General features: G+C 43.9%; 2 non-coding genes and 6 pseudogenes across 2 annotated transcripts; 6 read left to right on the forward strand and 2 right to left on the reverse strand.

Annotated features, from left to right (window-relative positions):
- LOC145482753 (uncharacterized) lies at positions 1–1,942 on the reverse strand (annotated as a pseudogene).
- Positions 1,943–4,476: 2,534 nt separating this feature from the next.
- LOC145466285 (U2 spliceosomal RNA) lies at positions 4,477–4,681 on the forward strand (annotated as a pseudogene).
- Positions 4,682–8,397: 3,716 nt separating this feature from the next.
- On the forward strand, positions 8,398–10,591 carry LOC145486837 (uncharacterized; annotated as a pseudogene).
- Positions 10,592–12,922: 2,331 nt separating this feature from the next.
- Positions 12,923–13,043, forward strand: LOC145466425 (U2 spliceosomal RNA; annotated as a pseudogene).
- Positions 13,044–13,270: 227 nt separating this feature from the next.
- Positions 13,271–13,434, forward strand: LOC145465753 (U1 spliceosomal RNA). The gene has a single exon (XR_014041692.1). It is a non-coding gene; the product is annotated as a U1 spliceosomal RNA (small nuclear RNA).
- Positions 13,435–14,320: 886 nt separating this feature from the next.
- LOC145465207 (5S ribosomal RNA) lies at positions 14,321–14,438 on the reverse strand (annotated as a pseudogene).
- A 349-nt stretch (positions 14,439–14,787) lies between these two features.
- LOC145486741 (uncharacterized) lies at positions 14,788–17,317 on the forward strand (annotated as a pseudogene).
- A 3,313-nt stretch (positions 17,318–20,630) lies between these two features.
- On the forward strand, positions 20,631–20,823 carry LOC145466386 (U2 spliceosomal RNA). The gene has a single exon (XR_014041875.1). It is a non-coding gene; the product is annotated as a U2 spliceosomal RNA (small nuclear RNA).
- The last annotated feature ends 2,083 nt before the right edge of the window (positions 20,824–22,906 follow it).

A 22,906-nucleotide genomic window follows, 5' to 3' on the forward strand; every position in this document is an offset into this window, starting at 1 on the left:
TTTAGATATGTGCCACCTAACTTGTCTTGTAAAGATCTGCAAATGGGAAGCATAACATTGTGCTCCCTCCCATATATTGACTTCTTGGCTCATTTTTACATTTTGCTTACTTTGCCTATTTTTGCATATGGTCTGTATTTGAAAAACATTGCCCCATATTTCTGCACTATATAATAGGAAAGAATCTTTACTTGGAGAACATAGGCCTGCTCCAAGTACCAAGCAAAAGCTTTGATCATCATTGCATTCTAAGTGGAAGTCATCAGTTACACAAAGACAACTAAAAACAAATTTGGGTGAAGATCAATGACCATCCACAGGGCTCGCTACGGCTATGTCTAGGAAAAATCCTGGCCCCATGGACAGTCCACTCCGGACCTGCTGGGCTCAGTCTTAAAAAAATTATAACAAACTCGAAAAGCAAACAAACGGAAACGGAGATTGGTGATTCCCCCAGCCCTTCTTTATTGTCAAGTGACATGGCTTAGACCCCACATCAATGTTCTAGTGCAAAGGCTCCATAAAAATCCATACAAACACTTGCCCATAGTAGTGTTATTAAACTATTCATTAAAACCTTTAATTACTCAAAAGTGATCTGGCCACTTGGAAAGGGACAATCAGCACTACAGTGCTACAGCTAAAAGCTGCCTATATAAGTCCAATGCCTCTTGCCAATTATTTGGATCCCCAAATTGACCCAAAGATGCTATGGTTTTGAAGTACTCCTGGTATAGATATTCCTCTTGGTAGTCATGACAGTAATGAAGCATATCTTGAAACTGCTCACCCCCTACAGCCTGCAATTGGTTTTCTGCATCAACACACTCTGGCAGGTAGTAGAGTTCGTCTGGTCTACCAGCAGCAGTGTCGTGTCTTGATTTTCTAATGCAATGACTATTCCAGTGTTGACATACTTCAGTTAATTCTTTCTGAATCAAGCCTGCAAATGAAAACCAAAGGCATTCCATTTGAAGTAGATTGGAGGTACTCAGTTCTACCCTATCAATGAGATCTTTAAAGAAATTAATCCACCAATTTGAGCGTGACTTTCTGAAGGAAGACCAAAAACACTCAATTCGTTGGTTAGAATGAGAGGATCCATAAACATGGGCTTTACTACCTGCATGTTCATCTTGGCCATTCCAACGGAAGTAACTTTGAACTACTTCTATGAGTGTGTTCTCTGTGCCATTGTCAGTTCTCAAGATAACTGGACAGCCGCCTTAGTTTTCTACTGTTTCAAGGTAAAAACCTGCAACTACAGCTGGATCATTATTTGTTTGTGAAACCTTTAACCAAAGCACTCTTTGACTGAATCCGTCAACACACCCATGTACAGGAAATCCATACGGTTTAAGCTTATCATACCCATCGGTATGCCATGCAAAATTAGGTCCGGGATTCATATACTGGCGCCTCTGTAGGCGGTGAGCCTTTCTTTCATGACAGCCAACAGGGTCGAGTTCGCAACAAAGCTCCTTCACCACTCGTCGTGGTACTTGAATACCTTTCAACCTGAGGGCATGCCAATGCGAACGATATCCTCCTGAACATCCCGGCCCGTTCAAATTCTTAACTATTTCTTGCCGTATTTCCTGGATGTTGTAGGAAATATTTCTTTGTTTTAATCCCATGCCATGCAATCGTTGCTGAGGACTTTGCATAGACATTTCAGTGTCGTGATACTTTGATAAAAACAATATATTTTTGTACGAAAACCCCTTTTGAAAATAGTACCTTAGCAATTCATCCATATCTTTGGCACTTCTATTCTATGGTTGTTTCTTAAATCTCCACTACACTCAATCGATCAAAGATGGCTTTTAGTAGTTGCAACGAATTGAGCGTGGCAAGCGTTACACAGGCCTCAAAGACAGTCTAGCCCCAGGGTCTGTCAGCCATTTTTAGCCCATTGGGTGCCAGGAATAATTTTGTGCGCTGAAAAACATTTCTGCACTGGGAAACTTATTTGTGCACTGAAACATATTTGTGCACTGAAAAATGCATTTGTGCACTGGAAAATGTATTTGTGCACTGAAACATATTTGTACGCTGAAAAATACATTTGTGCACTGGAAAATAATTTTGTGCACTGAAAAACATTTGTGCATTGAAAAATACATTTGTTCGTTGAAAAGTATATTATTAATATATTAAGATCGATATTTATGCACTGAAATTTTTATTTGTGCATTGCATATACAGGCCACCGTAGAAAAGGCTTTTGACCGTGTCAACCACGCTTTTCTCCAGCACGTTCTGGAGAGATTCAATTTCGGCTCTCATTTCTGCCACTGGGTCAGGGTGATTTATACGGATATTTCCTCTGTGGTTATTAACAACGGCTGGCTGTCCTCAGCTTTTCCCCTCCAGCGAGGGGTTAGGCAAGGCTGCCCACTCTCCCCTGTTATATTGCCTGGTTGTCGAAACCTTAGGTCAAGCTATCCGACGTGACACGAGCATACAGGGAAAAATAAACAAAGCAAGGTGTCTCAATATCCCGATGACACCACTTTAATTTTAGCTAATGATTACTCCATCACGCAAGCCTTTAATATTATTAATATTTTCGAGCGAGGTTCAGGCTCACAGCTTAACCCCAAGAAAACAGAGGGCTTATGGATCGGCCCTCAAGCCGGGTGATCCTCAGGACCTGTCAACATCACCTGGGTCGCCGATAAGCTTAAAATCCTTGGCGTTTATCTTGGTAACGTTAACCTTGACCAAGCTAACTGGGCCGATCGGGTCGCTAACCTTGAAACGCGTCTTAACCACTGGCGCTCCAGGACTTTGTCCTTAAAAGGCAAGTCCATGATTATTAACACATTCGGAGCCTCTGGCCTCTGGTACACGGCTACTGTGGTCAATATGCCTGATTGGGTACACACAAGGGTTTCCACAGCAATTTGGAATTTCTTGTGGAGCGGGAAAACCGAATTGTTTAAACGGGACATTTGCCACCTCCCTTGGCAATACGGGGGTTTATCCGTTGTGAATGCGCTTGGGAAATTGCGTGCCCTCAAACTCTGCTGGGTTCCCCTCTTGGGCGATTTTACCTGTGAGAAAAAATGGGTCTTTTTCGCGTGATACTGGATCGGCTTTCCACTGAGCCGTAGAATGAAAAATTGGGCGTTTCTCCGCTCAAATGATGTCCCAAAGCACCTCGCGGAAGTCAAAGACCACATTTAACAGCATGTTCTTACCGCTGTTGACCGTATAGGAGTAGATCTCGATCTGCTCTGACCACAGTGTAAAGACCTTTTATTCAAAGCTCTCCCGCCCCTCCCCAGCAGTTCCTTAGCGCTCTCCAGTGGGAACGGAGGTTCGATTGCTCTTTCAATTGGCCTAAAATTTGGGAACACATGTATGGTGGTCTCAGTACGAACTGGAAAAGTGACATAGCCTGGCAGAATTGCTCACGGCGTGGTCAAAACTCGGGCTTACCTCAAGTCCTGGCGTAGGCTTGGCATGGGCGACTTGTGTGCAGGTTATGGGGAAAAGGAAACTATCTCCCATGCTTTCTGTGTGTGCCAGCTAGTGTCTCCTGTGTGGAGCTGGGTGTCGACGCTAATTAACAAATTATATACCACTCTTTTGTTACTAACTAATCCCCTCATTTTGCTTCGCCACGACTTACCCCGGGGCAAGTAATTTCACTTTTCAAATGAGCTCTGCTCCTTTCTCATTAAACTTACTTTAAATGAACTGTGGGCCGCTCAGAACCTCGGAACTTTTGAATCCAAGCGACCTACTTTTCAAACAATAATTTCCAAAATCAAGGCCCGCATTCGCCACAGGATACGGGCGGCTTTCAATTTTTCCCCTTGCCCCGATTTCATCAAATCCTGGGCCCATCACGATGCCCTTTGTTCTTACACCAACCAGCAGTTAATTATTCATATTTCAATTTATTATTAGTCATATTTTTTGAGTGAGATTTCTGTGCGCAGACTCTGTGCCCGAGGTGGATCACGGGCTTTGCACTTGGGATCCTGCTTGGCGGTCGCCTTAGAGGACCTCTTATTTGAGGTATTCTATTGGAGGTGCCTCAGGGGCCCTCCGCGAGGCCTGTGTTTTCTAGCCTTGGGGATGGGGACTCCGGATCTCTTACCTTACTTAACTATACATACCTAACTATTACTCTCCTTCCTGTGCTGGGTCTCCTTAATGGTGTACTGCACGGATGATTCTATTCTTCGTTTACTACAACCGCTAGCTCTCTACATATTTTATTTTAGTACACAAATTGAATTATTTTCTGAATTTCCACTGTGCTGGGTCTCCTGTATTGGTGTACTGCACAGCGGTCTACTTTATTTATATTAATGTATGGGGTCTGGGCCGAGAAAGGTCCCAGGCCCTATTATTATTATTATCATCATAATAGACTTCATAAAACCAGTAATTTCATATGATTCCCAGATGATTCCAATCACTGTACTTACCGTAATTCTCAATCATTGTAAATTAGAAATATTATTTTTGTATAAATAAAACTGTGATTTACAAAAAAAAATGAAAGTATCTGTTCTTATCAGCTTAATATCTGATATGCTGCTCATTGAGCAGCTCATATATTAAACTGATTTTTGGAACTGGGCTGTGGAAAAGAGGCTTGCCTTGTCCCAGCCACGGGTCGCCTCGGTATAGCACTACCTCCAAGTGCGGCCCACTTCCCCTTGGGGAAGAAACCTTCATTGAATCAAAGAAAGCCTCCTCCTGACACTAATGTCTAGCGTTTTTCTCTGTCGGCAGGCACAGACTGAGGAGGGAAGCTACTCTAGAGCCGCCTAGAAGTGAGGCTGGAGGTTCTAGCACGCCCCCCGGCCCCCGCGTCACGAATTTTCTTACTTACCTGATGCGGGACTGTATTGCCGAAGGCCCTACCATTTTGGTGCGGTTTTTGCTGTCCCTCTTTGATTTTTGGTAAGTTCGCCAGCTTTTGGCTGGTTTTTGTGGTTTTCCTAGCTTTCTTGGGTGCCATATTTCCTTCGAGCTTTCTTGTCAATTTCTTGGTTACCCATCCAATGTTTGGTTAAGCCGGGTCACCCATCCATTGGGGTCTTTGGCCATCTGGGCTTAGCCTTTTTTCCTTTGCTTGGCTTTTTTCCTTGTATCCATCATGCCAGCGCCGTCTTTTCTTAAGCACACGGTGGATATATCTGTCCCGCTCCCTGCTGGTACTTTGAGTGTTGACGTTGCAAAATATATTTCTGAATATTTTGCCGGGAAATACACAGTTAGGTCTATTCAGCAGTGCCCGGGCCGCATTGCGCGTGTAACTTTCGTCGAGCCTGAGGCTTGTTCGGCCGTCGAAGAGCTTGCACGTATCGAATTAAATGGTGTTTCTTGTCCGGTGGTTGTTCCGTTACTGCCTCCGCCACGTTATTCGAATGTTTTTGTTTATCTCTTTCCTTTCGAAAGTTCCGATCAACCGATTACTGATTTGTTTGGTCATTACGGTGAGGTTGACTCTGTCGATTTCCAACATTGGACCAACCTCCCTGAGGTCTGTACTGGCACTTGTATTGTTCGTATGATTAGACGTAATCATATTCCTCGGTTTGTGATCATCAATGGTTACCGTTGCAAGGTTTGGTACAAAGGTCAGCCTTTAAAGTGTGACATCTGCAATGGTGATCACAAGGTGGCCTCTTGCCCCACAAGGGTAAATGTCTTCGGTGTGGTGACAAGGGGCATTTTGCCCGCAACTGTCCCAACGCGTGGGGTAAAAGTGCTCCCCCTGCTGAGCCTGATGTAGGATTGTCTAGTGACTTGCGTGACGATTCGGCCCCGGCTGATGTCGTGCCTGATCCTCCTGCAGTGGACCCTTCCGTCGTGGACCCTCCGGCCCCTAACCCTGTTGTAGTGGTCATCGAGGAGGGCTCTGTTGTCCCTGTGGCCGGGTTCTGCCCCTGTTGTTGATAGTGGTTCCATTCCCGAGATCGTGATGGATGAGAGTTTCAATCAACTGCATGAACTTGCATCCCAGGGCAGCCAGAGTATTCTGCAAAATTGTGTCGATGGCCAATCTAGTAAAAATTCCAACCAAATTGGTTTCAATTTCTTAAGTAATGGTATTACCAATGGTAATAATGTTAATTCAAATACTAATAGTGTAGTTACTACCATAGGAAATACTGAATGTAGTGTTACGAATATTGGTAGCGATAATGTAAGTGATAATGATAATAATGTTAACTATTATGGTTCGGCTGTTTCAGCCACCCCCTTTCCTGGTCCTGTCAATTCTCAAATGGCTGTTGTCACCGACCCTTGTAAGAGGCTCCTGTCTGATGCTTCCTCCTCTGAGGAGCCCATCGGGGAGTTCTCTTCTGATTCGGCTGACCTGCCTTCTGCCTCCAAATTAAAGCCTGGCTCCATTTCCAACTCTTTTTTGGCCCTTGCCTCCAAGTCCAAAATTGGTGCCAATAAGAAGAGTGCTAAAAAGTCCATGGGTCACCTGCCTGCTGGTGTTGTTTCTGTTTCTCATTTGCTTGCTCGTCCAAAACATTAAATTCATGATGGCTTTTTTCCAAATTGTTATAATGGCTTTGTCCATTTTATCCCTTAATTGTAATGGTTTGCGTGACCAGTCTAAAAGACATGGTCTTGTCCATTGGCTACAGTCCATTCCTGTGAGTGTGGATGTTGTCTGCCTCCAGGAGACCCATTGTCTATCAGTTGCTGAGTGTTCTCTTTGGTTCCGCTCTTCTGGTTTCCTTTCTGCTCTTTCCCCTGGCTCTTCTCACTTGTGTGGTTGCATTGTTCTCTTTCATCCTTTGTTGTCCCTTCTCAATTCATGGTCTGATTCTGCTGGTCGTTTCCTTCAATGTGAGTTCTCCTTCCGGGACAAGACTTTCTGTGTCTGTTCCATCTATTGTCCTAACCGCAACCCTGATCGTGACCTCTTTTTGGATGATCTTTACTCCCGTATTGACCCTTCTGTTCCTACTGTCCTTACTAGGGATTTCAATACTGTTTTCAATCGTGCCCTTGATCGTCGTGGTTCTGATCCTAGTGACTCTTCTCGTGAGAGCTCTGTCTCTCTCTGTGGTCTTTTTGACGCTTGCTGTGCTGTGGACATTTGGAGGTATCTCCATCCCACCTCTTCTTGTTTCACGTGGATGAGATGGAATGGTAGTTTAGCCTCCAGGATCGATCTACTCGGTATCCCTTATGTTTGGGTGCCTTCTGTCGAGTCCTGCGATATTTTGCTGTGTCCCTTCTCAGACCACTGTGCTGTGTTGTCGTCTATCTTGGTACCTGATGCTGTTTCTCCTGGCCCTGGTATGTGGAAACTGAATACCTCCATTCTTGCAGATGATGACTATGTCAAATTAATCTCAGACACTTGGCTTAATTGGAGGTCCTCCATTCATTGTTTTGCCTCTTTGGTAAAATGGTGGGAGGATGGGAAGGGACTTATCAAGGGTCTTACTACTCGTTATTGTTGTTCTAAATCTTCTGCCCGGTCTCGAAACAGAGACCTTCTTGTTCGTCTTATTAATCATCTTAAGGCTAAGGTTGACACTGGGTCAGTCTCATGTTAGGGCCCATACCATTCTGCTCTTTCTGAACTAGGCAATTTAGATTCTCTGGCTGCCAAGGGTGCACAGGTTCGCTCCCGGATCAAGTGGGTTGAAGAGGGGGAGACTTCCTCGGCTTACTTTTGTCGTTTGGAGAAGAAGTGTTCAGCTGACTGCTGGATTTCTGCGCTGAGGGAGGATGATGGCTTTATTGTCTCTTCTCCTATTGACCTGTGTTGTTGTTTGTCCAATTTCTATTCCTCTCTGCTTTCGGCTGAGCCCACTGACTCGGCTGTCCATTCATCTCTTCTTGACAACGTTACATCCGCTCTTGATCGTGATCAGGCTGCCCTCTGTGAGGGTCATCTCTGTCGAGGAATGTTTTGCTGCCCTCCAGGGAATTGCCAGATCCAAGGCCCCCAGATCGGATGGTCTCCCCATGGAGTTTTACTTAAAGTTCTGGGATGTTTTGGGGGCCGATCTTGTTGCTGTCCTCAATTTGTGTTTTGACTCTGGCTCTGTCACTCTCTTAGCGTAGGGGTGTTATCTCCCTGTCCTTCAAGAAAGGTGATCGTCTCGATCCTCGAAATTGGCATCCAATTACACTCCTTAATGTAGATTACAAAATTGCTTCTAGAGCTATCGCCGGTCGTCTTGTTAAAGTCATTCACCTAGTAGTGGATAAGGATCAGACTTGCGGTGTACCTGGCCGCTTTATTGGGGAGAATGTCGCATTGCTCTGGGATGTTGTCGACTTTGCGTCCTTAAGTCTTGGCGTTCCCGTGTCCTTTCGTTTCGTGGCAAGGCCCTCGTGATTAATGCTGTGGCCCTTTCCCGTGTTTGGTATGTTGCCTCCCTTATCCATATGCCAGCTTGGGTTCTTAAGGAACTCTCCTTTTTGGCTTTCTCCTTCTTCTGGAGTGATAAATGTGGGCTTGTTTCTCGCTCCTCTGTTTCGCTTTCTCCCCTTTTTGGTGGTTTTTCTGTTGTTAATGTTAAATTTAAAGTTTCGTCCCTTCTTGGTCAGTGGGTCAAAAGGTTTTCCTCTTCTGCTGGCTGGATCTCTTTTCTGACTTTTTGGTTTAGTCTTCATTTTGATGCTTCTCCTTTTGAGGTTTTCTCCCGTCCTTTTGCTTTTAGTTCAAGGGTCTTGCCTCCATTCTACCAATCTCTTTTGTTGGACTGGCGTAACCTTGATGGTTCCTTTTCGTCCTCCCGTAACTTGCTGGTTTATGGTTCATCCTCGTGTCATGTTTGTTCGTCCATCTCCAACATGTCCACCAAAAGTTGTTATTTGTATCTGCTCTCGGAGAATATGTCCCCTCCGCATTGCGTTGAGAAGTTTGCTCCCACTTATGGCGAGCTCCATTGGTCCTCCATGTGGCGGTCCCTTTCCTTTTTCGACATGGAGCGTCAGGTCATTGATCTTAACTGGAAGATCGCTTAAGGAGTTCTTTACACTGCCCAGCGCCTTGCCTCTTTTGGTTTGTCTGTTCCGTTGTCTTGCTTTTGTGGTTCACCTGTTGAGTCTCCTTAGCATCTTTTCTTTTCCTGTCCCCTCGCACAGAGTGTATTGTCCTGGCTCCAGTCCCTTATGTTTAATTTCTCTTACCTGTCTCCGGTTATCCTATGTCGTCATGCTCTTTTTGGCTTTAGTTCTGACGAGCTGCGTGTTACTCCTCATATTTTTGTTTATCTTCTCAACGTTTGCAAATTTGCTATCTGGCATTCCCACAATGATTTTTGTTTTTGTGATGTTCGTCCCGCCGCTGCTTCTCTCATTGTTATGGTCAAGACTCGGGTCAAGTTCAACCTACCTCTGTTTTTTCGGCGCTTCAAGTCTTCTCGTCGTCAACGTTATTTCCATCATCAGTGGGGTGCTCGTGGTGTTGTCCCTTCTGTTTCTGCTGGCCAATTATCCCTAAATATTTAAGTTTTAGCCTGTATTAATTTTTGTTTTATGTCCTCTTGTACTGGGTCTCCTTTGCTGGTGTACTGTACTGAGGCTTGTGTCCTGTTTTGTTCTGTTCCATTACCTTGTAATCGTCTCGTTTGTATTGTCTGTCCTGTTGTATTTGTTATGTGTGTGGGGTTTTGGGTTTGGGAATTTTTGGAAAAGGTAGGCAGGGTTCGATTCCCTGGCGAAGTTGGCGAACTGGCTACATTTGTAGGTGTTCCCTGCCTTAGGTGGACCCACTAGTGTTGGACTTGCACTCTATCCACGCCATGGATGAGACTGTCAGTCGGCGGGCATTGCACTTCCCTCAAGAGAGCCCGGCCGTCTACCTTAAAAATAAAAAACTTACGTGACGCGGGCTTTTGAGCTTAGCAAGGCAAGTCTAGTTGGATTTGCTGTTTGATCCGCTGCCATCACAAGCAGAATCAAGTACTGATAGACCTACAAGACAGGAGGATTGGTAAGTTTTTAACTCTCGCATCTTTGCCGTGACCCTCCTCGGGACTTTATGCTGGTCTTCTGACCGAACCTAGGGTAAGCGGCGTCTTTGCTTCTTTCCTCCGTTTTTTCTTCTTTGCTCAACTCCGTTTTCAGTCGAGAGCTTTTTCTTTTGCACTCAATTGTGCCAGTTTTCTGGCTGTTGTGTGTGTTTTCCTTTTGTTCAGCTCAGCCACCCATCTGGCTGGGCAGGCCTTTTTCGTTAACCTTGGTCACCCATCCAGCTTAACTTCTCTTTTTTCTAATTTTGTGTGTGGCTCTTTTTGAGTGGATCCTTTTGAATTCACTTTTGTGCACTTCGCACTTTTCTGTGCCTTGTGTCTCTTGCTTTAATTTTATTGTAGCCAGGCTTGTCCTGTTGTCCAAATTTATCTTATACCTTAATTGATATTTATTGTGTGCTTTAATTTTGCTTGAGTGTTGCTTGTCTTTAAGCTTTCACTCTTCCAAATTCTCCCATATTTATTGTTGTTTGCAGCGCTTAATTCTTTTGTAGCCAGGCTAAAGTCCTGTCGTCCAATTTGTATCTTCATTCTTGTAGTCCTATTACCTGGTATTATTTTTGTAGCCGGGTAAATTTCCGCGGTTGATTCATTTTCATCTTCTTTGCTGTGTGCTCGTAATTTTACTGTAGCCAGGTAATAGTCCTGTCATCCAAATTCTTTTTTCTTTTAATAGTATTTATTGTAGTCGGGTAAATCGCGCTAACGTATTTAAATAATAATTCATTCTACCTTATTTATTGCCATCCATTGCGCTTAATTCTATTGTAGCCAGGCTAAAGTCCTGTTGTCGAAATTTGTTTCCCAACTTTTTGTAGTCTAATTATCTAGTTATATATTTGTAGTCGGGTAAAATCCCATTAACGTATTTAAATATTAATTGTCCCTTATTTATTGCTATTCACTGAGCTTAATTCTATTGTAGCCAGGCTAAAGTCCTGTTGTCCAAATTTATATCTTAACCTTTTGTAGTTTTATTACTTAGTAATATTTTTGTAGCCGGGTAAATTCCCGTAGTTCTTTCATTCATTCTTTTTCCCATGTGCACCTAATTTTATTGTAGCCAGGCAATAGTCCTGTTGCCTAAATTCATTTCTTTTCATTAAAATTTGCTGTTGTTAGTTCACCATGCGTGAGCACCGCAAAACCGTCAACATTCATTGCGGCAAAAAGCTCTCGGGCAAATCCCAGGATGAACTTTTGATTGCCATCCCTCAAAATGTTGTGGCAGTCCAACAGTACTTTGACGTCATCCATCTCACTTTCAAAGAGGAGGAGCAGGCCCTCGCTGCTCTGCACGAAAAGGGTGTGAGGCTTTTCGGCCTGTGGTGTAGGATGGACGGCAGTCCTCCCACCACTATCGTCCATCTTTTTGATTAACCTTATGAGGATCCTGCTGAGGACATCTCCGCTTTCTTTGCTGACTATGGTATTGTTAAGGGGGGTCGTCATCAAAAGTATTTACGAAATGGTGACATTGCCACTGGCATGAGGCTGATTGACATTGTTTTGTCTCAAACTCCTCAAGTGGCTGTTATTAATGGCTCTACTTGCCGGGTTTGGTACCATGGCAAACCCATCATGTGTAACATCTGTGCAACAATTGGGCATAAGTCGTTAAACTGCCCATATAAGAATAAATGCTGCCTTTGCAAACAGGAGGGTCATTTCGCTAGAAATTGCCCTAATCCTTGGGCCTCAACGTTGCTCCTGACGTTTCTGGGGGTGATTCATCTGGCGCTCCCGCTACTGGTGGAGCTCAGGTGGCCCCCCCTGTGGATGGTCTAAATTCTTCTGGTAACACTGCTAATGGTGAGGCTCAGGTGGTCCCCCTGTGGGTGACCTAAATTCTTCTGGTGTTTCCGCTAATGACGGGAGTCGCTTGGCTGATCAAAACTCTCCTAGTACTCCCGCTAATCGTGACGGCTCTTCAGGTGCCTAATTTTCTTCTGGTGCTCCCACCAACGGTGACACCCAATCGGGTTCTCACGAAGTTCCTGGCTCTTCCAGTTGTTTAGTTTCTCCTTGGGTCACCCCTTCCGAGGGGTCTATTCACTTTCGTTGGTTCTCATCAGCCGGGTCCTGTTACTCAGCCTTGCTCTAGCCATTTGCTGGCTCCTCAGGAAGAGGCTGTTCCTCCCTCTCAATAAACTGATCTGGAGGAAGTTTTTGTGGATGCGTCAGATGGCTCTGACATTGAAGAATTTACTGAGGATGTACCCTCCCTCTCCTCCTCTCAAGCTATCTCTGAGTTCTCTCAAAGCTAAAGTATTCTTAGCAGTGTCCAAAATGTTAAACAAAATGATAGTGTTATTGGCAACATCGTAGTCTCCGATGTCGTTGAAGTCCTAGAATCTTCGGATTTGCATTCTAAGGCTGATGTCGACTCAATGGATTCATCTTTGACTTCGCTTAAACGCAGCAGGTCCAGAGAGCCCTCGTCCAAAAACAAGTACAGGACTGTTTCTGCCTCCCCCCATGGTGGTGGGCGGCACCGTTGTCTGCCGATGGTTTTGCGAGATCGTCCCACTTAGGGCTGGTCTCCCTTCTTCACACTCTGTTTATTGTTCGTAGTTGATGTTTTTGCTTCATTTACCGACTTGTCATGGCATCTTTCTTAACTCTTACTACCAATGGGTTGCGGTACACGAGTAAGAGGGTGGGTCTGCTTCATTGGCTTAGCCATTTGTCTTTGGACTTCGCTTGCCTGCAGGAAACCCACGTCACTTAAATTCCCGAGAGCAATTCCTGGTTTTCTTCTTATGGCTTCCTTTCTGTTGTTTCCCCCGGCTCCTCGCACTCCTGTGGTTCTGTTATTCTCTTCCGGCCTAGATATTCATTGCTTAATTCTTGTACTGACTCAGATAGTCGTTTTGTTTTGGCTGAATTTCACGATTGTGATGTGATTTTTCGTGTTCTCTGTGTTTATGCCCATAACCGGAATCCGGATAGGGACACCTGATTTTTGGAACTGGGCTGTGGAAAAGAGGCTTGCCTTGTCCCAGCCACGGGTTGCCTCGGTATAGCACTACCTCCAAGTGTGGCCCACTTCCCCTCGGGGAAGAAACCTTCATTCAATCAAAGAAAGAAATCAAAGAAAGCCTCCTCCTGACACTACTGTCTGGCGTTTTTCTCTCTCGGCAGGCACAGACTGAGGAGGGAAGCTAGTGCAGAGCCGCCTAGAAGTGAGGCTGGAGGTTCTAGCACGCCCACAAAGCACTACCACAAGGATATAGAGGTAAGGAGGTTTGCCTTTCACGGCCCCCGCGTCAAGAATTTTCATACTTACCTGACGTGGGAGGTACTGTGATCAAGGAGGCAGTCCTCCCAAGGCGAGGCCCTTTCATTGCACTTCGATCGGGTTGACCCTTGCGATTACCCCAAATGTGGGTAATTCGAGCGAATAATTTCTGGTAGTGGGGGCCTGCGTTCGCGCTCGCCCCCGAAAAAGTGCAAGTGTTGGCCCTGTGAATGGTGGATGGTTAATGATTGACGCTTTGCTTTGTTTGTCAGTTGGCCGGGCCGGGCTGGACGACTGGGCACAGTGAACAACGAAGGAACGTGTCAAGCAAGCCAAGGATTTCCAGCTGCAACTGAAAAGGCGAGTGAGCTGGAACTCGTGTTGTCATGCATCCATGTTGCACTGAACTGAAGAAGGTGGCTTTTCCGATTTGCGTTTGTTTCAGCAGGCGGTCAATCATTGACTCGATCCCCGCCAAGTTTGTCCTCGAAGTAACATTTGATGACTTACAGTATGGAAAGAGCAAAGGACAAGGAAAGTAACAGGAGAAGTGCTGGCCAAACCGTGAGTTGATTTCTACCTTACAATTGTTGTGTTGGTGGTTCGTTGACTAAACTACACAACGGTCTGAGCCTCCGACATCCTCCAAGTCAAGTCATGAATAGAATTGTTTTGACGGCTCGAATTTGTGTCGACCATTAATATGCAACAGCTCGCGTGTGTTGTTTGCTTTGCCATTGTTGATCGGGCACATTTCTTTGGGAATTGGTGTAGTTTTCCGCACTTTTAGCTCCTTGAAAACTGTTCTGCAAGGCAGAATATCATTTTGCTTCCAATTATTTGATGTCACACATGCGAATTCGATCTCATAAATAACCGTTTCGCACGCGAACGTTAGAGCGTGAGACTTAGATTGTAATTTATCCCGCAATCATTTTAAGGGTACTTTTCATGTTTTCTAGCTATCTTTTAAGTCTCCTTATTTGTGTAAAAAGTTATTTGTGCTTTCCAGTCACTGGAATAGCCAAAGTTGGTAGTAAAAGAAAGAAAAAATGAACATATGCAAAATAAAACGGCCGAGAAAATGAAAAGTCTACAACACGGGGTATTCCCAGGCGGTCATCAATCCAACACTAACCCCCCCTGAGAGGGCTTAACTTTGGTGATCCGACGAGAACCGGTGCTTTCCCTGTGGTATGGTCGTAGACAAGAGAAAGGGGCGAAAATTTAGTCTTTTAAACGAGCCACCAAAGCAAAAATAAAGCAATAATACCAACCAGCAATCTTTTAGCAGGCATTTCTTGACTTCTCTGCAAGTTGTATGGACATGGAGAGTGAATGTTGATAACACAGGCGTTGCTTTCTGCCTGTGTATGTAGCGCTATCTTAGTAACCGAGTCATTATGGGTCTTTAACAAGTTGCCTCGTTTTGGAGGGCGAAAAGGTGTTTGATCTCACTCACCCCTGGAGGGACGTTATCAGCTTCGCTGCTGATTTCTGTGGACTTGTGCTTTAGAACAAGTGCGTCTACTACGGCAACTTGCTCCATAGCGTCGGCCTACAGTCGGCAGCATATTGACCACCATATCTCAAAGGGGGAAACCCTGGACCACCCTCCTAGGGGAGGGAAGGTCTGGTATCGCTTCTCACCCTTTTGGCTGCGATCCTGCTGTGGGATTGTTTTTGGCATCTGTTAGTTTGTCGCCCTATCCTTGTAAAAATGGAAAATCAGAAGGATTGTGGTATGTTAATTTCAGATGATACGAATATGGAAGTGTCTGATGGTGTTATTGTCAATGCTGATGTCCCTAGCGAGTCTACTAATGATGTACGTTCTGCTGATGCTTTCCCTCGAGAAAATGCTGTCCGTGGAGATAACACTGTTGGCGTCCCTTCTGTTGTCGCCTCATCTGTTGATGCAAATATAAGTGTTAAAGTAAATAACGTTTCTTCTGCCAATTCTGTGCCTCAACCAAATACTTTAGAAGCTGGGGCTCGTAATAGTGCCATTGTTGATGGCAAAACCTATGCCTCTAGGGCGACGAGAATGGCTGGTCCGGCTGAGAACGCCGTGCAACCATGGCGTCGCTTCGTAGCTAATGATATGGCAAAACGCCCTCAATCTGCCCTGTTCTCATGTTCTCGATTCACATCTGCCCGTTCGGTTTTTAACCTCTTTAAAGCTGCAAGTGTTGATGCCGCCAAGATCCAGTGTCTGCAATGAAAAACGAATGGTGAAGTTGTTGTTACGTTTAATTCTCCGGTCGCTAAAGAAAAATTTTTAAGACTGAATTCCATTTGGATCAATAATGAAAATTACGCCATCCAGGACATTGACTGACCCCTTACATTTCTAACTATTTATGACGCTCCTTTTGAATTGAGCGATTGGGCCATGAGAAAGCGCCTCGCACCTTACTGTGAAGTCATCCGTTATCGTCGTGGGAAATTTGATTTTGCGCTATCTACAATGGTCTGCATCATTATCGTGTTAGAATCATCAAGCCCATGCCAAATTTCCTTCGTTTTGGTAAATACCAAGTTTTCCTGAAGTATGCTGGTGAGCCTCTTCCGTGCCGTAAATGTTATCTACCTGGTCACTTCAGTAATGTCCATGATCACAAAGTGTGCTTCAACTGCGAAAATATTGGTCATGAAGCTAATTGTTGTCCTGCACCGCCCCTGTGTCATTTTTGCAAGGAGGATGGGCATGTTAGTAGCTGATGCAGGTACTTCTGGGTCTCTCCAGTTGTCTTTCGTGAACCCACAGATGAGTGTGCTCCAGTAAATGTTGAGGATACCGATGACGATGATCATGCCTCTGACGTTAGTGATCCTTCTTTTAAAACTCATTCTGGTGACTTCTTCTCATGGGCCGACGAATCAGACCTGTCTGATGCTTATGTTGATGCTGTCGAAGAACTCCCTTTGGCCGCCGCTCTACCTTCCAACACTCAACAACCATCTCCTGCAGACACTGCTGGACCACCACCTGTTACTGCTACTCCTGCTAGCTCATCGTCTTCTGTTCCTCCATCTGCTGCTGAAACTCCTGTTGTGTTCACACCATCTGAATCGCCGCCAAATGCTCAACCTGCTAATTCTTCATGTGTTGTTAATCCTCAACCTGGCAATAGTCAATCACAACACGTTCTGGACTCCCAAGGTCTCATCAAGCCTGATGTTATTGTTATTGACGTTCCGTCTGATCGTTCGCCTGCCAATCCTCCACCTGCCAATCTTCCGCCTGCCGATCCTTCACCTGCCAACCCTTCCACCAGTTCTATCTGTCGACGAATTTCCTGTCGTACTCCTGTTCTGATCCCTGAGGCTCTAGCAGTTGCTGCTCTTCGTAAACCTACGTCGCCTTCTTTAGTCTCTGGTAAACCACGTTCTTCTTCTTCCCCCTCATCGTGGATGAAAACTACCTGTGATCTAAAACGTTAAGCCCAAACTCAAACAGATGCTCTTCCTAAAGAAAAAAGGAAACAAAAGAAAGGCAGGAAATATAAAGATTAGTGTTCCTATATATTTTTGTCCTTTTTCTAAGATACTTTCAAAGTCTTAACTATCAATGCGAGGGGTTTGGGGAATCCCCTTAATAATAATCTCCTCTTTGATCTCATTGAAAAATCCAACTGCGACATTTGTTTTGTTCAAGAAACACTAGTTAGCTCTGAGGTAAACATGAGAGCTCTTTCTTGCAGATGGTTAGGGTGTAGCTTCTGGTCCCCCGCAATTGGAAAACAGGGCAGTGTTGCTATCTTAATTTCCCCTAAATGTTCTGATGAAATTGTATCTTGGAAAAACGACTCCAATGGGCATTTAATTAGTATTTTGGTCAGGGTTGATGGTGTTGATATTAATTTTGTTAATATTTATGCTCCCACCAATCTTACTGATCGAAAATTTTTTTACGAGTCTGTTCAGAAATGTTTTATCCCTGCATCTGCTCTTGTGATCGGGGGCAACTTTAATTGTTATGACAGTGCGCTTGATAAATTTGGTGCTAATGTTTCAGTCGCCAACAAATGTAGCTCTTTGAAATCTGATTTTATCTTGGTTGATGCGTGGTGTAAATTACATCCCCGTGTGTGCAAATTCACTTGGTTAAATCACGATTATTCAATTGGCAGCCACTTGGACAAGTTCTTTGTTTCCAAAGACTTGTTTACATCTGACTGTCAATGTGAAATCTCACCTTGCCTGCTTTCCGATGACGACTTCATTTCTTTTGTTTTTCAAATCCCTGATGCCATTAAACGTGGCCCAGGGGTATGGAAATTTGATAATTCGCTTCTCGATGATAAAAGTTTTTGTGATAATATCCGTAGTTTAATTCAAAGTCACATTTCTTATTTCGCTTCTTTTGCTTCTCCTCAAGATTGGTGGGAGTTCTTAAAAGTTTCCATCAAGGAGGAATCGATTTCTTTTTCCCGCCAAAAACGACGTCAACTATGTCGCGATCGTTTTCCTAACGAACAAATTAATCAGTCTTCGTCAATATTTGGTTGACGGAGACAATTCTGTTGTTGATTCAATTCATGACGTTGAATGCCATCTAAAGGCCATTTATACTAAAGAAGCTGAAGGAATTTCCGTTCATAGTCGCACTGAATGGCTTGAAGACGGTGAACGTCCTACTCGTTATTTTTCTCAATTACAATCTTCTGATGCTCAAGAGAGCCACATGTCATCAATTTATAATTTGTCTGGTGCCGAAGTTTCTTCCCAAGAAGAAATTGAGCAGGCACATGTCGATTTCTATTCCTCCTAGTTTTCTAAAGAATTCATTGATTTGAATTTCCAAAATGATCTTTTGTCTTCTCTTCCTTGCCAGCTTTCGTCTGATCAATCCTCATTGTGCGACAGTGCAATGACAATTGATGAAATTTCTTTTGGCGTTAAAAACATGAATACAAACAAATCTCCTGGGCCTGACGGTTTAACTGTTGAATTCTATTAAAAGTTCTGGGATGTTCTATTGCCTCACTTAATTCTTGTTTACAATGCTTGTTTTAAAGCTGGCGAGATGTGTGATTCCATGAAAACGAGTAATACTCGCATGATCTTTAAAAAAGGAGATCGGAAGTCTCTTAAAAATTGGAGGCCAATTTCCCTCCTCAATGTCGATTATTAAATTTGCTTTAAAGCCATTTCTGTTCGCCTTTCTAAAGTTTTGCAATTCATTGTCGATCCTGACCAGACATGTCCTGTTCCCGGACGAAAAATTTCCTTAAATCTTCACGCTCTTAGAGATATCTTAGACTACATTGGTCGTACTGGTGAAACCGGCATCTTAGTAAGTCTCGATCAGGAGAAAGTCTTCGATCTTGTTAATCATACCTTTTTGACGAATCTTTTAATTCGATTTGGGTTTGGTCCTTCTTTTTGCCATTGGATCAATACTTTTTATAATGGTGCTAATATGCATGTGATTGTTAATGAATGGCTTACAAAGCCGATCCCTTTATCTCGCGGGGTCGCCAGGGGGATTCCCTTTCTCCGACGTTGTACATTCTTTGTGTTGAAACTCTTGCATGCAAAATTTGTTTGTGCGCTGAAATCGAAGGCTTTCTCCTGCCTGGTGCTAGAGGTTCTCAATATAAAGTAGGGGTTTAGGCTGATGACACGACCAGTCTAGTTAAATCTGTTTGCTCTCTTGAGACTCTTTTTAAAGTAATTCAAATTTATGAGCAGGGATCTGAGGCCAAACTCAACATTTCTAAGACGGAGGCCATGTGGTTGGGCGTCTGGTGCCCACAGACTGATCAACCATTTGGCCTCATGTGGGTCTCAAAAATAAAAATCTTGGGAGTGGTCTTCAGACAAAATACTGAATCTGACAATTGGCAGCCTAAACTTAAAAAGTTAGAAAATCATCTTACCTTATGGAAATCTTGTTCTTTATCTCTAGTTGGTAAATCTTTAATTGTTAATACGTTAGGTATTAGTAAATTATTATATCTTCCTACTATTCTTTCTGTTCCTAAATGGGTTGTTACTGAAGTTAATAACTTAATCTGGCCTTTCCTTTGGGGGTGTCGTATTGAAACTGTAAGTCAACAGTCGCGTTATCAGTACTTTCTAAGGGGGGGTTAGGCATAGTCAATTTTAAGGTCAAAGCGGATGCCTGAAAGCTAGCATCTATTATCTCTAATTGTTGCAATGCCGATTCAGTCTTTTTATCTCATTAAGTATTTTTTTGGCGCCAAGTTATCTTCTTTCCAATCGGAGTGGAGTTCTCTTTGGGATAACTCCTCCCTGAGTGCACAATTTTTAACGCCCTTTTATTCAAATTGTCTTTCCGTTTCAGACAGTCTTTGCAAGATTTTGTCTTGCCAAGACTGGCTTGATTTTGTCTTAACCTCAAAGAAATGCTATTCTACCCTCCTTATGGAAAAATCGTCCTCGCCTGTCATTCATCTCTATTGGGTTTCTTTCTTATCTATCGGTTTTGATTTGGATCGCCATTGGTCTCTTGTCTGCGATGGTTTTTGTGAGAATTTTAAAAATGATATATTATGGCTTATTATTCTGCGAGCGGTCAAAGTGCGCGATTCCATGAAGACCTGGGGTTACATTAACTCTGACCACTGAGCGTCGTGCTCTCGAAAAGAAATAATCGGCCATTGTTTTCTTAATTGTCCTCGCGTGAAGGCTGTTTCGTCACACTTTACACCTATTTTGTCTTCTCTTCTTGGTGTGACTTTTCTTCCTAATTGTCTTTTTGTTTTCTTTCTTCAATGGCCATGTGTGGATTCTAGAAATGCACACTTGGCTGGTTTTGTTATTAAAACAGTTCTTTATGGAATTTGGAAATTTCGAAACAAATCTACTTTTCATAATGGAAACAAAGATTCCCGCACTATTATTCCCTATATTAAAACTGATATTCTTAAATGAATTTCTTTAGATCATTTTTGTCTGTCAAATTGGAATTTTCTGTCCGCCTGGGAGTCTTCGCTTTGGTTTGTTTTTAACTGTTCTTACCGCATTTTCTTATAGTTTGACATATTCAAAATCTGTGTGCAGACTGCTTTGGTCGTTGCCTGTTCATAGGCCCCTTTGTTGGGGACTTTGGCTGGTTTCCTCAGGAGCCCCCTTAGGAGATTGTGTTGGAGGTTTGGCGCAGGAGCTAACTCCGGATTTTGTATATTGTATATGGTTAAATATTACGTTATAATAGACAAATTATCACCGTTAAATGATCACTTTAGCTTAATATATATGTAAATACATAACGAACAATGAACATTTAATGAACATTCCCGAACATTTAATGAATACTTCCGAACACTTCTGAATATTTCTTGTAATTTCTTAGACACTTATATTGATACATAGCTATATGTGAGGGACAAAGCCCATGTGCCTTGCACTTTTTATCATGTACCTTAGCAGTTTATTGTGAATAAACTCATTTCAAAACTTAAAAATCTGTTCTTATCAGCTTAATACCTGATACACTGCTCATTGAGCAGCTCATATATTAAACTGATTTTTGGAACTGGGCTGTGGAAAAGAGGCTTGCCTCATCCCAGCCACGGGTTCCCTCAGTATAGCACTACCTCCGAGTGCAGCCCACTTTCCCTCAGGGAAGAAACCTTCATTCAATCAAAGAAAGAAATCAAAGAAAGCCTCCTCCTGACACTTACGTCTGGCGTTTTTCTCTGCACCGCGTCAATCAACACTGGTGGTGAGTACAGTGGTGTGCTTTTCTTTACGTGACCTGGTCACGCCACGCCATGCCCCTTAGCAGACCGCAGGTGCAATCCGCACACAGGGGTACTGTTCACCTTATTGCCGATGATGAGATTAAAAAAATTGACGCCCACAAGTTGGCTAAATCTCTGCCAGATTTCTCCGGTGATATCAAAGGCATCGTTCCCCTTTTCGGGGGTACGAGAATAGTCACAAATCGCTTTGCCTTTTAGGCCAGCGAAGTATACACGTGTCAGTCTTCGTGTCCGTCGAGTTCCCCAATGATGAGCTGCTAAATCTGCTCGGCACATACAGTGAATTGAAATCTAAAACTGTCTGTCACCTTTATTTTAATGAAGGTTACACTCATATCAAAAATGGCATCAGAGCCATACAATTTAATAAAATCAAGCGCAATATCCCTAAATGCGTGGTCCTTGGCGGCGTAGAAATTGGGTTGAAGTATTCTGGTTAACCGGTGACATCTCACCAATGCCAGTCAACGGACCACATCCTCAAAAACTGTCCAGAGGTGCCAAACTGAACCCCCCTCCCCAACAAGACCCTGGGACCAGGGGTGAACAACATGAGGACATCGATGCTGCTATATCCCCTGACCTCTTTACCCAGCCAGAGCGACAATCTTACGCCTCTGCTGCTGCTGCGGGAACACAAGACTCGCTTCATAAACAGGAAACCGAAGAGGAAACTCGGAAATGGTGCGCTCAACTCGAGCGGGAGGAAGAAGCCATCGCGGTGCTGAAGACCAGTAGGGGGCACAAACATGACATCCCTACCCCCTCACAGAGTGACGACAAGCAGGGACGCCCCCATAAAAAATCAATGACTCCTGCAACTTCTACTGTGAATGAGAGCGAGTAAACAGGTAACGGCTCCACTGGATCGGCCAGCCCTACTCCCCTGAACAGATTCCATTTCTCCCCTGTCCGGCCTAGGTCACTTTATGTCGGCGATGGATAAAGTGGGAAGTCCAAGAACCCTCCTTATGAAAAAAGTGCCTAGTGATTTATTCTACCCATGTCGGGGATATTAGCTGCACTACAAGCATGGAGATTACACCACTGACAAAACCAGGAAAATCGGTGCTAGAAACCCCAAGGAAAACACAACATGGGCTGTCCTCCAAGGCTCTGTCAAGCAGGACGCATTTGCTGTGCTATTACGGAATTTCCTAGATATTCAGAAGAAACACGTGATCTTCACATCTGACTAACTTCTCTATCATTCACAATGTACATTTTTATTTTTTCCTCCTAATGGCAGTGTCAAACACCTTTTTACCCTCCAAAACGAGGCAACATGTTAAAGACCTGTAATGACTCTGTTACTACATTAGCACTACAGACACAGGCAGAAAGCAATGGCTATGTTATCAACATTCGCTCTCCACGTGCATACAACTTGCAGAGAAGTCAAGAAATGCCTGCTAAAAGATTGCTTGTTGGTATTATTGCTTTGCTTCTGCTTTGGTGGCTCGTTTAAAAGACCAAATTTTCACCCCTTTCTCTTATCTACGACCATACCACAGGGAAAGCACCAGTTCTTGTCCGATCACCAAAATTAAGCCCTGTTGGGTAGGTTAGTACTTGGATGGGTGACTGCCTGTGATAGGTGGCGATGTCCCTGTGAATGGTGGATGGTTAATGATTGATGCTTTGCTTTGTTCGTCAGTTGGCCGGGCCGGGCTGGACGACTGGGCACAGTGAACAAGGAAGGAACGTGTCAAGCAAGCCAAGGATTTCCAGCTGCAAAAGGCGAGTGCGCTCGAACCTGTGCTGTTATGCATCTATGTTGTACTGAACTGAAAAAGGTGGCTTGCGATCTGCAATTCTTGTTTAAGAATGGCTAGTCAGGAATGTGGCGTTTAGATAAGTCAGTTTACTAGTACAGCGGAAAACGTATCGGGTGATTGGGATGGTAATGAAATTTCTATATGGGCGGATGAAGTAGA

Source organism: Orbicella franksi, chromosome 1 (genome assembly GCF_964199315.1).
Source record: "Orbicella franksi chromosome 1, jaOrbFran1.1, whole genome shotgun sequence".
Classification (NCBI taxonomy): Eukaryota; Metazoa; Cnidaria; class Anthozoa; order Scleractinia; family Merulinidae; genus Orbicella; species Orbicella franksi.